At 49.4% G+C, this 15,574-nt stretch overlaps 1 protein-coding gene across 1 annotated transcript in view; it reads left to right on the top strand.

The window, feature by feature from the left end:
* Positions 1-361: 361 nt before the first annotated feature.
* The window catches only part of LOC139235611 (uncharacterized), a 75,312-nt gene continuing 60,099 nt past the window's right edge, over positions 362-15,574 (top strand). Inside the window, exons 1-2 of the mRNA XM_070866652.1 lie at positions 362-478; positions 593-668. The gene's annotated coding sequence lies outside the window, so the exon portion shown is untranslated. The remainder of the gene's footprint in view (positions 479-592; positions 669-15,574) is intronic.

The following is a 15,574-nucleotide window of genomic DNA, read 5'->3' as shown; positions in this document are numbered from 1 at the left end:
TGGGGTCAAAGGCTGGCCCGCGGCGCATGCGCAGCTATCGGGGATGTTTATTAAAACTGTTTTTTAATTGGTTCGCCTCGGCTGAAAAGATGAATTAATCGCCACGCTCCTCCCTCGCACCGCTCGCCGTTGTTTTTGGTTGCTTTTGCCTCTTGGTGTCCATTTGTCTTCTCTCCCTCTCGCTCCGTCGATCCAAACGACCTTGCGTGCGTGCGTCAGCGCGTACAGGCGGCGGGGGGGGGGAAGAGTGTTTGATGGACGTCGGGCGCCGGCCAATCAGCAGCGCGCAGGCCGCTGGGAGGTCCGCGAGGGCCGTGGGTCCTCCAACCAATGGCGGCGCGGCAGGGGGGCGGGACCTGGCGCTGCCTGCTGAGCTATTTTGCTAGCCTTGGCTGCAAGGCCCCAGTCTTGGCTTCATTGTGTGCAGGAGCTGTTCAAGGGGAAGCTGGCTGGTGGGTGGGAGAGAAACACACAGCCTGTGAGTGTTTGTTTGTCCCTTTGCATTATCTTTATTGCAACACCTTTCATTCATTGCATTCACTGATAGAGACAGAAAAATAACCTAAACCTTTCTCTTTTTCACTTTGTTCAGAACAAAGAGCCCTGGAGTTGTGAACATTTTTGCAATTTTAAAGGGACAAAGAGCAGCTCTCCTCCTCCTCTCTCTTGTGAGTATCTGTGTGTGTGTGTGTGTGTGTGGGTGGGTTGGGAGTCAAAGGGGTCCTTTTAAAAGAAAAATTGCATTGCAATTGTAAAGGCAAATGGGTGTATTTAAAGAGGCACTGTATCTCTCTCTCTCTCTCTATACCAGAGCAGGGAGGCTATGCTTGAACTGTATAAAACTGTTATGCCACAGCTGGAGTACTGCGTGCACAGTTCTGGTCACCACATTACAGGAACGATGTGATTGCACTGGAGAGGGTGCAGAGGAGATTTACCAGGGTGTTGCCTGGACTGGAGAATTTTAGCGATGGGGAAAGATTGGATGGGCTGGGGTTGTTTTCTTTGGAACAGAGGAGGCTGAGGGGAGACCTGATTGAGGTGTATAAAATGATGAAGGGCCTGGATAGAGTGGATAGGACAGACCTGTTTCCCTGGGCAGAGGGGTCAACAACCAGGGGGCACAGATTGAAAGTAATTGGGGGGAGGTTTAGAGGGGGATTTGAGGGGAAATGTCTTCACCCAGAGGGTGGTGGGGGTCTGGGGTGGAACTCACTGCCTGAAAGGGTGGTAGAGGCAGAAACCCTCACCGCATTTAAAAAGTATCTGATGTGCACTTGAAGTGCCGTAACCTACGGGGCTACGGACCGAGAGCGGGAAAATGGGATTAGGCTGGACAGCTCTTGGTCGGCCGGCGCGGACACAATGGGCCGAAATGGCCTCCTTCCATGCTGTAAATGTCCACGATTGTACGAATCGTAGTTAAAAGGATAGCCGCCTCACAAACTCCATTCCCTAGCCACTGACTGAAGCCCCCTCCCTAACATTTGTCTGAGGCTGACCAGACTGTTCGCAATCTTGGTGTCGTATGAGCTTCCGATCACATTGCTGAGGCATAACAAAGACCGCCTATTTCTGTTGTGTTCCTGACACAGATGAGGCTGCACACAGGGAGGTTAAAGTAACAGTGACCTCAGGTCTTTAATAAGACACCCCAGAGTGAGGAACAGACCTTAGGGGCCGGCTTATATACAGTGCTCCCAAGGGATGTTGGGACTTCACGGGGTGCGCTCCCTGGTGGCGGAACATGGGAGTGCATGCTTTACAGATACACAACATCACTCCCCCACCCCCCCCCCCCACAAAGTCAAAGTGAAAACTATTTACAAGGTGAGGCGGTCGGGAGCCTTTCTTTCCCTGGTGGACCGCCTCGGTACAAATGTCTGTTCTGGTGTGTTGGCTGTGTCCTCGCTGGGCTGGCGTGTTGTTGGCCCTGCAGGGCTGCTGGGTGAGCCTGGCCTTGCTGGGCTGTTGGGCGTGATGGGTTCGATTTCCTGGTCCGGGCTGGTGTCGTTGTTCCTTTGGGTGTGTGTTGTGGGCTTGAAAAAGGTGGTGTCTGCTGTGGGTTGTTCAGGGCAGTCTGTGAACCGCAGCCTCGTTTGGTCCAGGTGCTTTCTGCAAATTTGTCCATTGTCTAGTTTGACTACAAACACCCAACTCCCTTCTTTAGCTATCACCGTGCCCGCGATCCACTTGGGACCATGTCCAAAATTTAGCACATACACAGGGTCATTCAGATCAATTTCCCGTGACACAGTGGCGCGACCATCGTTTACATTTTGTTGCTGTCGCCTGCTCTCTACCTGATCATGCAGGTTGGGATGAACCAGCGAGAGTCTGGTTTTAAGTGTCCTTTTCATGAGTAGCTCAGCCGGGGACCCCCGCCTGTGAGCAAGTGGGGTCTCGTGCGGTAGCTGAGCAGTACTCGGGACAGGCGGGTTTGGAATGAGCCTTCTGTGACTCGTTTAAGGCTCTGTTTGATGGTTTGTACTGCCCGCTCTGCCTGCCCATTGGAGGCTGGTTTAAACGGGGCCGAGGTGACCTGTTTGATCCCATTGCGGGTCATGAATTCTTTAAATTCGGCACTGGTGAAACATGGACCGTTGTCACTGACCAGTTTGTCAGGCAGGCCGTGGGTGGCAAACATGGCCCTCAGGCTTTCAATGGTGGCGGTGGCGGTGCTTCCCGACATTATTTCACATTCAATCCACTTTGAAAAAGCATCCACCACCAGGAACATTTTACCGAGAAACGGGCCCGCATAGTCGACATGGATCCTTGACCATGGTCTGGAGGGCCAGGACCACAAACTTAGTGGTGCCTCTCTGGGCGCGTTGCTCCACTGAGCACACACGCTGCATTGCCGTACACAGGACTCTAAGTCAGAGTCGATACCGGGCCACCACACGTGGGATCTGGCTATCGCTTTCATCATTACTATACCCGGGTGTGTGCTGTGGAGATCCGAGATGAACGTCTCCCTGCCCTTTTTGGGTAGCACTACGCGGTTACCCCACAACAGGCAGTCTGCCTGAATGGACAGCTCGTCCTTTCGCCGCTGGAACGGCTTGATTAGCTCTTGCATTTCAACGGGGATGCTGGCAGTACACAGTTTTTTACTAGGGACAGCAGAGGATCTTGGCTGGTCCAAGTCCTAATCTGGCGGGCCATGACAGGTGATTTATCATTTTCAAACTCTTCCATGACCATCAACAAGTCTGCGGGCTGTGCCACCATCAACAAGTTTGCAGGCTGCGCCATTGCCCACCACGGGGGTGGAAATGGTAGCCGACTGAGAACATCCGCACAGTTCTCGGTGCCTGGCCTGTGGCGGATGTTATAGTTATATGCTGATAACGCGAGTGCCCACTTTTGTATGCGGGCTGAGGCATTAGTATTTATCCCCTTGTTTTCAGTGAACAGGGATGTGAGGGGCTTGTGATCGGTTTCCAGCTCAAATTTGAGGCCAAACAGGTACTGATGCATTTTCTTTACCCCGAACACACACGCTAATGCCTCTTTCTCAATCATGCTGTAGGCCCTCTCGGCCTTAGACAAGCTCCTGGAGGCATAGGCGACAGGTTGCAACTTCCTCGCAACGTTAGCTTGTTGTAATACACACCCGACTCTGTACAACGACGCATCACATGCGAGCACAAGTCTTTTACACGGGTTATACAATACAAGCAGCTTGTTGGAGCATAAAATGTTTCTGGTTTTCTCAAAAACAATTACTTGGTTTTTTTCCCCATACCCAGTTCTTACTTTATGCAATAACACATATAGGGGCTCTAAGAGGGTGCTTAACCCCGGTAGGAAGTTACCATAATAGTTGAGGGGTCCCAGGAACGACCGCAGCTCCGTGACGTTCTGTGGCCTCTGTCTTGGCGTCTGTGGGCCGAATGCCATCCGCCGCGATCTTTCTGCCCAAAAACTCCACTTCTGTAGCCATGAAGATGCATTTCGACCTCTTCAGCCGCAGCCCTACGCGATCCAGTTGCTGAAGGACCTCCTCCAGGTTTTGTAGGTGCTCGACGGTGTCCCGACCCGTGACCAATATGTCGTCCTGAAAGACCACCGTGCGTGGTACCGACTTGAGTAGGCTCTCCATGTTTCTCTGGAAGATCGCTACAGCCGACCGAATTCCAAACGGGCATCTGTTGTAGATGAACAGTCCCTTGTGCGGGTTGATGCAGGTGAGGCCCTTCGAAGACTCCTCCAGCTCCTGCGTCATGTAGGCCGAAGTCAGGTCGTGCTTGGTGAACGTCTTGCCTCCTGCCAGCGTCGCAAATAGGTCGACTGCCTTAGGTAGCGGGTATTGGTCCTGTAGCGAGAAACGATTAATAGTTAGTTTATAATCGCCGCAAATCCTGACCGTACCATCACTTTTCAGTACTGGAACAATCGGGCTGGCCCACTCGCTGAATTCCACAGGGGAGATGATGCCCTCGCATTGCAGCCTGTCCAGCTCGATTTCCACTCTCTCCCTCATCATGTGAGGTACCGCTCGCGCCTTGTGGTGAATGGGTCGTGCCTCTGGGACCAAGTGGATCCTCACCTTCGCCCCGGAAAAGTTTCCAATGCCAGGCTCAAAAAGGGAAGGAAATGTGTTAAGAACCTGGGTACATGAGGCCTCATCGACATGTGATAGCGCTCGGATGTCATCCCAGTTCCAGCGGATTTTGCCCAGCCAGCTCCTTCCAAGCAGTATGGGGCCATCGCCTGGGACAATCCAGAGTGGCAGTTCATGCACCGGGCCCTTGTAGGTGACCTTGACCATGGCGCTGCCCAGGACAGTGATGAGCTCTTTGGTGTACGTTCTTAATTTCATCTGGATGGGGGGCTCAGGGCTGGTCTGAGTGCCTTGTTGCACCACAGTCTCTCAAACATCTTTTTACTCATGATGGATTGGCTAGCGCCAGTGTCCAGTTCCATGGCTACGGGTAAGACAGAAAGGAGATGAGGAAAAGTGGAGGGCAGAGAAACCCAAGGCAAAGAACAAAAAGGGCCACTGTACAGCAAAATTCTAGAAGGACAAAGGGTGTTAAAAAAGCAAGCCTGAAGGCTTTGTGTCTTAATGCAAGGAGTATCCATAATAAGGTGGATGAATTAACTGTGCAAATAGATGTTAACAAATATGATGTGATTGGGATTACGGAGACATGGCTCCAGGATGATCAGGGCTGGGAACTCAACATCCAGGGGTATTCAACATTCAGGAAGGATAGAATAAAAGGAAAAGGAGGTGGGGTAGCATTGCTGGTTAAAGAGGAGATTAATGCAATAGTTAGGAAAGACATTAGCTTGGATGATGTGGAATCTATATGGGTAGAGCTGCAGAACACTAAAGGGCAAAAATCGTTAGTGGGAGTTGTGTACAGACCTCCAAACAGTAGTAGTGATGTTGGGGAGGGCATCAAACTGGAAATTAGGAGTGCATGCAATAAAGGTGCAGCAGTTATAATGGGTGACTTTAATATGCACATAGATTGGGCTAGCCAAACTGGAAGCAATACGGTGGAGGAGGATTTCCTGGAGTGCATAAGGGATGGTTTTCTAGACCAATATGTCGAGGAACCAACTAGGGGGGAGGCCATCTTAGACTGGGTGTTGTGTAATGAGAGAGGATTAATTAGCAATCTCATTGTGCAAGGCCCCTTGGGGAAGAGTGACCATAATATGGTGGAATTCTGCATTAGGATGGAGAATGAAACAGTTAATTCAGAGACCATGGTCCAGAACTTAAAGAAGGGTAACTTTGAAGGTATGAGGCATGAATTGGCTAAGATAGATTGGCTAATGATACTTAAGGGGTTGACTGTGGATGGGCAATGGCAGACATTTAGAGACCACATGGATGAATTACAACAATTGTACATTCCTGTCTGGCGTAAAAATAAAAAAGGGAAGGTGGCTCAACCGTGGCTATCTAGGGAAATCAGGGATAGTATTAAAGCCAAGGAAATGGCATACAAATTGGCCAGAAATAGCAGCGAACCTGGGGACTGGGAGAAATTTAGAACTCAGCAAAGGAGGACAAAGGGTTTGATTAGGGCAGGGAAAATGGAGCACGAGAAGAAGCTTGCAGGGAACATTAAGGCGGATTGCAAAAGTTTCTATAGGTATGTAAAGAGAAAAAGGTTAGTAAAGACAAACGTAGGTCCCCTGCAGTCAGAATCAGGGGAAGTCACAACTGGGAACAAAGAAATGGCAGACCAATTGAACAAGTACTTTGGTTCAGTATTCACTAAGGAGGACACAAACAACCTTCCGGATATAAAAGTGGTCAGAAGGTCTAGTAAGGAGGAGGAACTGAGGGAAATCTTTATTAGTCGGGAAATTGTGTTGGGGAAATTGATGGGATTGAAGGCCGATAAATCCCCAGGGCCTGATGGACTGCATCCCAGAGTACTTAAGGAGGTGGCCTTGGAAATAGCGGATGCATTGACAATCATTTTCCAACATTCCATTGACTCTGGATCAGTTCCTATCGAGTGGAGGGTAGCCAATGTAACCCCACTTTTTAAAAAAGGAGGGAGAGAGAAAGCAGGGAATTATAGACCGGTCAGCCTGACATCGGTAGTGGGTAAAATGATGGAATCAATTATTAAGGATGTCATAGCAGCGCATTTGGAAAATGGTATCATGATAGGTCCAAGTCAGCATGGATTTGTGAAAGGGAGATCATGCTTGACAAATCTTCTGGAATTTTTTGAGGATGTTTCCAATAAAGTGGACAAAGGAGTACCAGTTGATGTGGTATATTTGGACTTTCAGAAGGCTTTAGACAAGGTCCCACACAGGAGATTAATGTGCAAAGTTAAAGCACATGGGATTGGGGGTAGTGTGCTGACGTGGATTGAGAACTGGTTGTCAGACAGGAAGCAAAGAGTAGGAGTAAATGGGTACTTTTCGGAATGGCAGGCAGTGACTAGTGGGGTACCGCAGGGTTCTGTGCTGGGGCCCCAGTTGTTTACATTGTACATTAATGATTTAGACGAGGGGATTAAATGTAGTATCTCCAAATTTGCGGATGACACTAAGTTGGGTGGCAGTGTGAGCTGCGAGGAGGATGCTATGAGGCTGCAGAGTGAATTGGATAGGTTAGGTGAGTGGGCAAATGCGTGGCAGATGAAGTATAATGTGGATAAATGTGAGGTTATCCACTTTGGTGGTAAAAAGAGAGAGACAGACTATTATCTGAATGGTGACAGATTAGGAAAAGGGAAGGTGCAACGAGACCTGGGTGTCATGGTACATCAGTCATTGAAGGTTGGCATGCAGGTATAGCAGGCGGTTAAGAAAGCAAATGGCATGTTGGCCTTCATAGCGAGGGGATTTGAGTACAGGGGCAGGGAGGTGTTGCTACAGTTGTACAGGGCCTTGGTGAGGCCACACCTGGAGTATTGTGTACAGTTTTGGTCTCCTAACTTGAGGAAGGACATTCTTGCTATTGAGGGAGTGCAGCGAAGGTTCACCAGACTGATTCCCGGGATGGTGGGACTGACCTATCAAGAAAGACTGGATCAACTGGGCTTGTATTCACTGGAGTTCAGAAGAGTGAGAGGGGACCTCATAGAAACGTTTAAAATTCTGACGGGTTTGGACAGGTTGGATGCAGGAAGAATGTTCCCAATGTTGGGGAAGTCCAGAGCCAGGGGTCACAGTCTAAGGATAAGGGGTAAGCCATTTAGGACCGAGATAAGGAGAAACTTCTTCACCCAGAGAGTGGTGAACCTGTGGAATTCTCTACCACAGAAAGTAGTTGAGGCCAATTCACTAAATATATTCAAAAGGGAGTTAGATGAAGTCCTTACTACTCGGGGGATCAAGGGGTATGGCATGAAAGCAGGAAGTGGGTACTGAAGTTTCATGTTCAGCCATGAACTCATTGAATGGCGGTGCAGGCTAGAAGGGCTGAATGGCCTACTCCTGCACCTATTTTCTATGTTTCTATGTAAGCCATTCAATTTTACATTTAGATTGACAATGTGTGCACCCAGTGTACTTCAGCATCTGCCTCCTCTCTCTGAGGCTCAATTGCTTTGATCCACCATGGACCGATCTTCCTCTGCCACGTGGTGGTTAGCAGGTTTTGCAGAGCTTGCAGCTCGTCGTTGGAGATGCCCCATTGTTCCACAGCTCTTGCAAACATACCCTTTGAAGCGGCATGAATAGACTGAATGGAAGCCTCCACAACGCCAACAAGGTGTGAATTGCCTTGCATTCATCCTTTGTTGGGGACTCTGAGTCATCTGAGGCCTGCTTGGCAGTTGCAGACTCGTGGTTTCTGCCCTGTACATTTCTGCTCGCAAACACAGTTCCAGTTAATTTTGCTAGCACTTGTGTGCTGAGAGATTTGTTTGGTGTTATCACTGGTGGACATAAACGCCTGTGCTATCACAATGGCTTTACTGAGGGTCGGTGTCTCTGCAGTCAAAAGTTTTCGTAGGATGGTCTCGTGGCCAGTGCCCAGTTTAAAAAAAAAAAAAGTCTCTGAGCATCTGCTCCAGGTAGCCATCAAACTCACATTGTCCTGCAAGTCGCCTTAGCTCGGCGACGTAGCTCGCCACTTCCTGACCTTCAGATCGCTGGCCCATGTAGAACCGATACCTCGCCATCAGCACACTCTCCCTCGAGTTAAGATGCTCCCGAACCAGTGTACGCAGCTCCTCATACGACTTATCTGTGGGTTTCACTGGAGCCAGAAGATTCTTCATGAGGCTGTAGGTTGGTGCCCCGCAGACTGTGAGGAGGACCGCTCTCCTTTTTGCAGCGCTTCCTTCTCCGTCCAGCTCGTTGACTACAAAGTACTGGTCTAGCCGTTCGACATAGGGCTTCCCAGTCCTCACCCTCCGAGAACTTCTCCGGGATGCCCACAGTTTGCTGCATCTTTGCATTGGATTCGTGAACTCGTCGCCAGTTGTTGTGTTCCTAACACAGATGAGACTGCACACAGGGAGGTTAAAGTAACAGTGACCTCAGTCTTTATTAAGACACTCCAGAGTGAGTAACAGGCCTTAGGGGCCGGCTTATATACAGTGTTCCCAAGGGATGCTGGGATCCCCTGGGACTTCAGGGGATGCGCTCCCTTGTGGCGGAACATGGGAGTGCATGCTTTACAGATACACAATTTCCACCTCCGTATTATCGCTGTTGCTTCAGCTCATCTGCTGCTGAAGCCCTCATCCATGCCTTTGTTACCTCCAGACTTGACTATCCCAACTCACTCCTGGCTGGCCTCCCACATTCTACCCGACGTAAACTCGAGGTGATCCAAAACTCAGCTGCCCCGTGTCCTAACTCGCACCGAGTCCCACTCACCCATCACCCCCTGTGCTCGCTGACCTACATTGGCTCCCGGTTAAGAAACGGCTCGAATTCAAAATGCCTCATCCTTGTTTTCAAATCCCTCCATGACCCTCGCCCCCTCCCTATCTCTGTAATCTCCTCCAGACGCCCTCCCCACCCACCCGAGATATCTGCGCTCCTCTAATTCTGCCCTCTTGAGCATCCCCGATTTATAATCACTCCACCATCGGTCTCCGTGCCTGGAACTCCCTGCCTAAACCGTTCCGCCCCTCTTAAGACGCTCCTTAAAACCCACTTCTTTGTCTAAGCTTTTGGTCACCTGCCTTAATTAGTCCGTATTCAGTGTCAAATATTTTGCTTTATAATACTCATATGAAGCACCATGGGTCATTTTACTATGTTAACGATGCTATAATAAATAAAAGTTGTTCTAGATTTCTGTGCTCTGAAATAATCCATTTTTCGAGATTTCAGAAGTCTCTCTGCTTTCTGCAGCTGGAGTTTAATTCCATTTCTTTCATTTTTAAACATTTAACGGTTGTTGCAGTGACTAACGAAGGCTTTGCCAGGTTGAAGTTCTGGAGAGTCCAAAACCAGGGGTCACAGTCCCAGGATAAGGGGTCGGCCATTTAGGACTGAGATGAGGAGGAATTTCTTCTGAGGGTTGTATTCAGGACAGAGATCGATAGATTTTTGGATTCTGTGAGGATGGGTCAGGAAAGTGGAGTTGAGGTCAAAGATCAGCCGGGATCTTATTGAATGGCGGAGCAGGCTCGAGGGACCGAATGACCGACTCCTGCTCCTATTTCTAGTGTCAGCTGTATCTCTGTGGGTAGCACCCTCACCCCTGAGTCAGAAGCTTGTGGGTTTTCCAGGAACTTGAGCACATAAATCTAGGCTGATACTCCAGTGCAGTACTGAGGGAGTGCCGCACTGTGGGAGGGGCGGTACTGAGGGAGCGCCGCACTGTGGGAGGGGCGGTACTGAGGGAGCGCCGCACTGTGGGAGGGGCGGTACTGAAGGAGTGCCGCACTGTGGGAGGGGCGGTACTGAGGGAGCGCCGCACTGTGGGAGGGGCGGTACTGAAGGAGTGCCGCACTGTGGGAGGGGCGGTACTGAGGGAGCGCTGCACTGTGGGAGGGGCGGTACTGAGGGAGCGCTGCACTGTCGGAGGGGCGGTACTGAGGGAGTGCCGCACTGTGGGAGGGGCGGTACTGAGGGAGTGCCGCACTGTGGGAGGGGCGGTACTGAGGGAGTGCCGCACTGTGGGAGGGGCTGTACTGAGGGAGTGCCGCACTGTGGGAGGGGCGGTACTGAGGGAGCGCTGCACTGTGGGAGGGGCAGTACTGAGGGAGTGCCGCACTGTGGGAGGGGCGGTACTGAGGGAGCGCTGCACTGTGGGAGGGGCAGTACTGAGGGAGTTCCGCACTGTGGGAGGGGCAGTACTGAGGGAGTGCCGCACTGTGGGAGGGGCGGTACTGAGGGAGCGCTGCACTGTCGGAGGGGCAGTACTGAGGGAGCGCCGCACTGTGGGAGGGGCGGTACTGAGGGAGTGCCGCACTGTCGGAGGGGCAGTACTGAGGGAGCGCCGTAATGTGGGAGGGGTAGTAGTGAGGGAGCATTGGAGGGGCGGTACAGAGGGAGCACCGCAGTGTCGGAGTGGCAGTACTGAGGGAGTGCTGCACTGTGGGGGGGCAGTACTGAGGGGGAGCTGCACTGTCTGAGGTGCCGTCTTTCGGATGAGACGTTAAACCGAGGCCCTGTCTGCCCCCTTGGACAGACATAATATGATTCCATGGCCACTATTTCAAAGAAGAGCAGGGGAGTTCTCCTCGGTGTCCTGGGACAAATATTTATCCCTCAAATCAACATTACCAAAAAAACCCAGATTATTTGGACATTGCTGTTTGTGGGAGCTTGCTGTGCGTAAATTGGCTGCCGCGTTTGCCAAATCACAACACTCGGAAAAGTAATTCATTGGCTGTGAAGTGCTTTAGGACGTCCGGTGGTCGTGAAAGGTGCGATATAAATCCAAGTCTTTTTCTCTTTTTGTTCTTGTGTAAACAGGAAATTTGCATGAACAAATCTTTGTCTAAACTTGTGCTTCCTCTCCATCTACACTTTAAAAAAACAAACCAGATCGGGTAGGCCTGATTCCTGGGCGATAGATTAAGCTAAGGCAGGGTTTGAGGTGTTGGGGAATGGTAGCATGGTGGTTACGTTACTGGACTCATAATCCAGAGGCCTGGACTGAGAATCCAGATACGCAAGTTCAAATCCCACCATGGCAGCTGGGGAATTTAAATTCAGTCAATGAAATGAATCTGCAATAAAGTGCTCGTGTCAGTAATGGCGACCAGGACACTGCAGGATTGTCGTTAAAAACCCATCTGGCTCACGAATGTCCTTCAGAGAAGGAAATCTGCCGTCCTTGCCCAGCACGGCCGATATGTGTCTCCAGGCCCACAGCAATGTGGTTGACTCTGAACTGCCCTCTGGAATGGCCCAGTGAGACACTCCGTTGTACCGAAACCACGACGAAAACTCTGTGTGTCTTTTCACCATGTGGACTGCAGCGTTTCAACAAGGCACCTCACCAACACCACCACGAGGACAATTAGGGATGGCCAATAAAAGATAAAGAAATACACTCGTTCGCAAACGGCAATTCGTGATCGATCAATTCTTAATTTTAAACTGAGATTGTTAGCTTTTTGTTAACCAAAGGTATGAAGAACATAAGAAATAGGAGCAGGAGTCGGCCATTCGGCCCTTCGAGCCTGCTCCACCATTCAATAAGATCATGGCTCATCCGATCATGGATTCAGCTCCACTTCCCTGTCCGCTCCCCATAACCCTTCACTTCCCTTATCGCTCGACAATCTGTCTGTCTATGCCTTAAATATATTCAATGACCCAGCCTCCACAGCTCTCTGGGGCAGAGAATTCCACAAATTTACAACCCTCGGAGAAGAAATTCCTCCTCATCTCTGTTTTAAATGGGCGGCCCCTTATTCTAAGATTATTCCCTCTAGTTCTCGTCTCCCCCATCAGTGGAAACATCCTCTCTGCATCCACCTTGTCAAGCCCCTCTCATGATCTTATAAGTTTCAGTAAAATCACTTCTCATTCTTCTGAATTCCAATGAGTATAGGCCAAACCTACTCAACCTTTCCTTATAAGTCAACCCCTTCATCTCTGGAATCAACCGAGTGAACCTTCTCTGAACTGCCTCCAATGCAAGTATATCCTTCCTTAAATACGGAGACCAAAACTGCACGCAGTACTCCAGGTGTGGCCTCACCAATACCCTGTACAGTTGTAGCAGGACTTCCCTGCTTTTTATATTCTATCCCCCTTAAGGGGGGGGAAGAATAGTCACTGCTGAATGGACTGTAACAAATTAGACGAGGACGTTAATAAACTTGCAGAATGGGCATGTAATTGGCAATATATAATTTGCATATAATAGTGATTAAACTTCAAAGCTACTTCATTGACTGTAAACGTTTTGAGACGTCTGGTGGTTGTGAAAGGCGCTATAGAAATGAAAGTCTGTTTTATTACATTTTGCTGGAAGGATAGGGAGATCACGTGTGACTTGGAGGGTGAGAGTCTAGGTGGAGGAGAGGAACCGAAGGATCTTGGAGTACAAATCATTAAACATTGCCACACAGGTTAACATGGCCATAAAAAAAGCAAACCAAGAACTAGGGTTTATTTCTAGAGTGATAGAATTGAAAAGTTGGGAAGTTATGTTAAACCTATATCACGCAGTTCTGGTCGCCATATTATAAAAAGGATAGAGGCACTGGAGAGGGTGCAGAGAAGGTTTAGAAGGATGATATCAGAAACGCGAGAGTATACATATTAGGAGAGGATGAACAGGCTGGGTCTCTTTTTTTCTTTTGACAAACGAAGGCTAAGGGGTAACCTGATAGAGTTCTTTTAAAATTATGAAAGGTTTTGACACAGAGAGAATGTTTTATACACCTCAATCAGGTCTCCCCTCAGCCTCTTCTGTTCCAAGGAAAACAACCCCAGCCTATCCAATCTTCCCTCATAACTAAAATTCTCCAGTCCAGGCACCATCCTGGTACCCTCTCCAGTGCAATCATGTCCTTCCTGTAATGCGGTGACCAGAACTGCACGCAGTACTCCAGCTGTGGCCCAACCAGTGCTTTATAGAGTTCAGGCATAAACCCCCTTGCTCTTATATTCGATGTCTCGGCCAATAAAGGCAAGCATTCCGCGTGCCTTTGTAACCACCTTATCTACCTGGCCTGCTACCTTCAGGGATCTGTGGACTTGCACTCCCAGGTCCCTCTGTTCCTCTGCACTTCTCCGTGTCCTACCATTTAATGTAATATACCAGCATGGATTGAGGATTGGTTAACGGACAGGAAATAGAGAGCAGGAATAATCAGGTAATTTTTCAGGTTGGCAGGCTGTAACTAGTGGGGTGCCGCAGGGATCAGTGCTGGGGCCTCAGCTATTTACAATCTATATTAATGAGCTAGATGAAGGGACTGAGTGTAATGTATCCAAGTTTGCCGATGATGCAAAGCTAGGTGGGACAGTAAGCTGTGAGGACAACACAAAGCGTCTGCAAAGGGATATAGATAGACTAAGCGAGTGGGCAGTGAGGTGGCAGATGGCGTATAATAGAAACATAGAAAATAGGTGCAGGAGTAGGCCATTTGGTCCTTTGAGCCTGCACCACCATTCAATATGATCATGGCTGATCATGTAACTTCAGTACCCCATTCCTGATTTCTCTCCATACCCCTTGATCCCTTTAGCCGTAAGGGCCACATCTAACTCCCTCTTGAATATATCTAACGAACTGGCCTCAACAACTTTCTGTGGTAGAGAATTCCACAGGTTCACAATTCTCTGAGTGAAGAAGTTTCTCCTCTTCTCAGTCCTAAATGGCTTACCCCTTATCCTTAGACTGTGACCCCTGGTTCTGGACTTCCCCAACATCGGGAACATTCTTCCTGCATCTAACCTGTCCAGTCCCGTCAGAATTTTATATGTTTCTATGAGATCCCCCATCATCCTTCTAAATTCCAGAGAATATAAGCCTAGTCGATCCAGTCTTTCTTCATATGTCAGTCTGGATGGGGGGAATGTGAGGTTATCCACCTTGGGAGAAAGAATAGAAAAACACAATATTTTTTAAATAGAAATATAGACAACAGGAGCAGGAGCCTGCACTGCCATTCAATATGATCATGGTTGATCCTCTATCTCAACACCATATTCCTGCTTTCTCCCCATACCCCTTGATGCCTTTTTGTGTCTAGAAATCTATCTATCTCCCTCTTAAATATATTCAGTGACTTGGCCTCCACAGCCTTCTGTGGTAGAGAATGCCACAGGTTCACCACCCTCCGAGTGAAAACATTTCTCCTCATCTCGGTCCTAAATTTCCTACCCCGTATCCTGAGACTGTGACCCCTTGTTCTAGACTTCCCAGCCCCGGGGAAACATCCTCCCCGCATCCAGTCTGTCCAACTTTAGTGAATAAAGACCAGAAATGGTTAGAAACTTTAAAATGTTGGTATTGAGACATTCGGGGGCCCTTGTGCAGGAAACACAGAAAGCTAGCATGCAGGTACAGCAAGCAATAAGGAAGGCAAATGGAATGTTGTCCTTCATTGCCCAGGAGGTTGGAGTATTAGAGTGGGGAAGTCTTGCTACAACTGTGCAGCCCCCTGGTGAGACCACACCTGGAGTACTGCGTGCAGTTTCGGTCTCCGTATCTAAGGAAGGATATATTTGCCTTGGAGGCAGTACAACGGAGGTTCACTCGACTGATTCCTGGGAGGAGAGGGCTGCAGTGTGAGGAGAGATTGTGTAGAATTGGTCGATACTCTCTGCAGTTTCGAAGAATGAGAGGTGATCTGATTGAAACATACCAGATTGTGAGGGGGATTGACAGGGTAGATGCTGGGAGGATGTTTCCCCCCCCGGGCTGGGGAGTCTAGAACCAGGGGTCACATAGTCTCAGGATAAGGGGTCGGCCATTTAGGACTGAGATGAGGAGGAATTTCTTCTCTGAGGGTTGTAAATCTGTGGAATTCGTTGCCTCAGAGAGCTGTGGAGGCTGGGACATTGAATAAATTTAAGACAGAAACAGACAGTTTCTTAAACGATAAGAGGTTATGGGGAGCGGGCGGGGAAGTGGAGCTGAGTTCATGATCAGATCAGCCATGATCGTATTAAATGGCGGAGCAGGCTCGAGGGGCCGAATGGC

Source organism: Pristiophorus japonicus, chromosome 23 (assembly GCF_044704955.1).
Source record: "Pristiophorus japonicus isolate sPriJap1 chromosome 23, sPriJap1.hap1, whole genome shotgun sequence".
Taxonomy (NCBI): Eukaryota; Metazoa; Chordata; class Chondrichthyes; family Pristiophoridae; genus Pristiophorus; species Pristiophorus japonicus.
The sequence above is the reverse complement of the archived record's forward strand: the minus strand, read 5'-3'. Positions and strand labels throughout refer to the sequence as shown.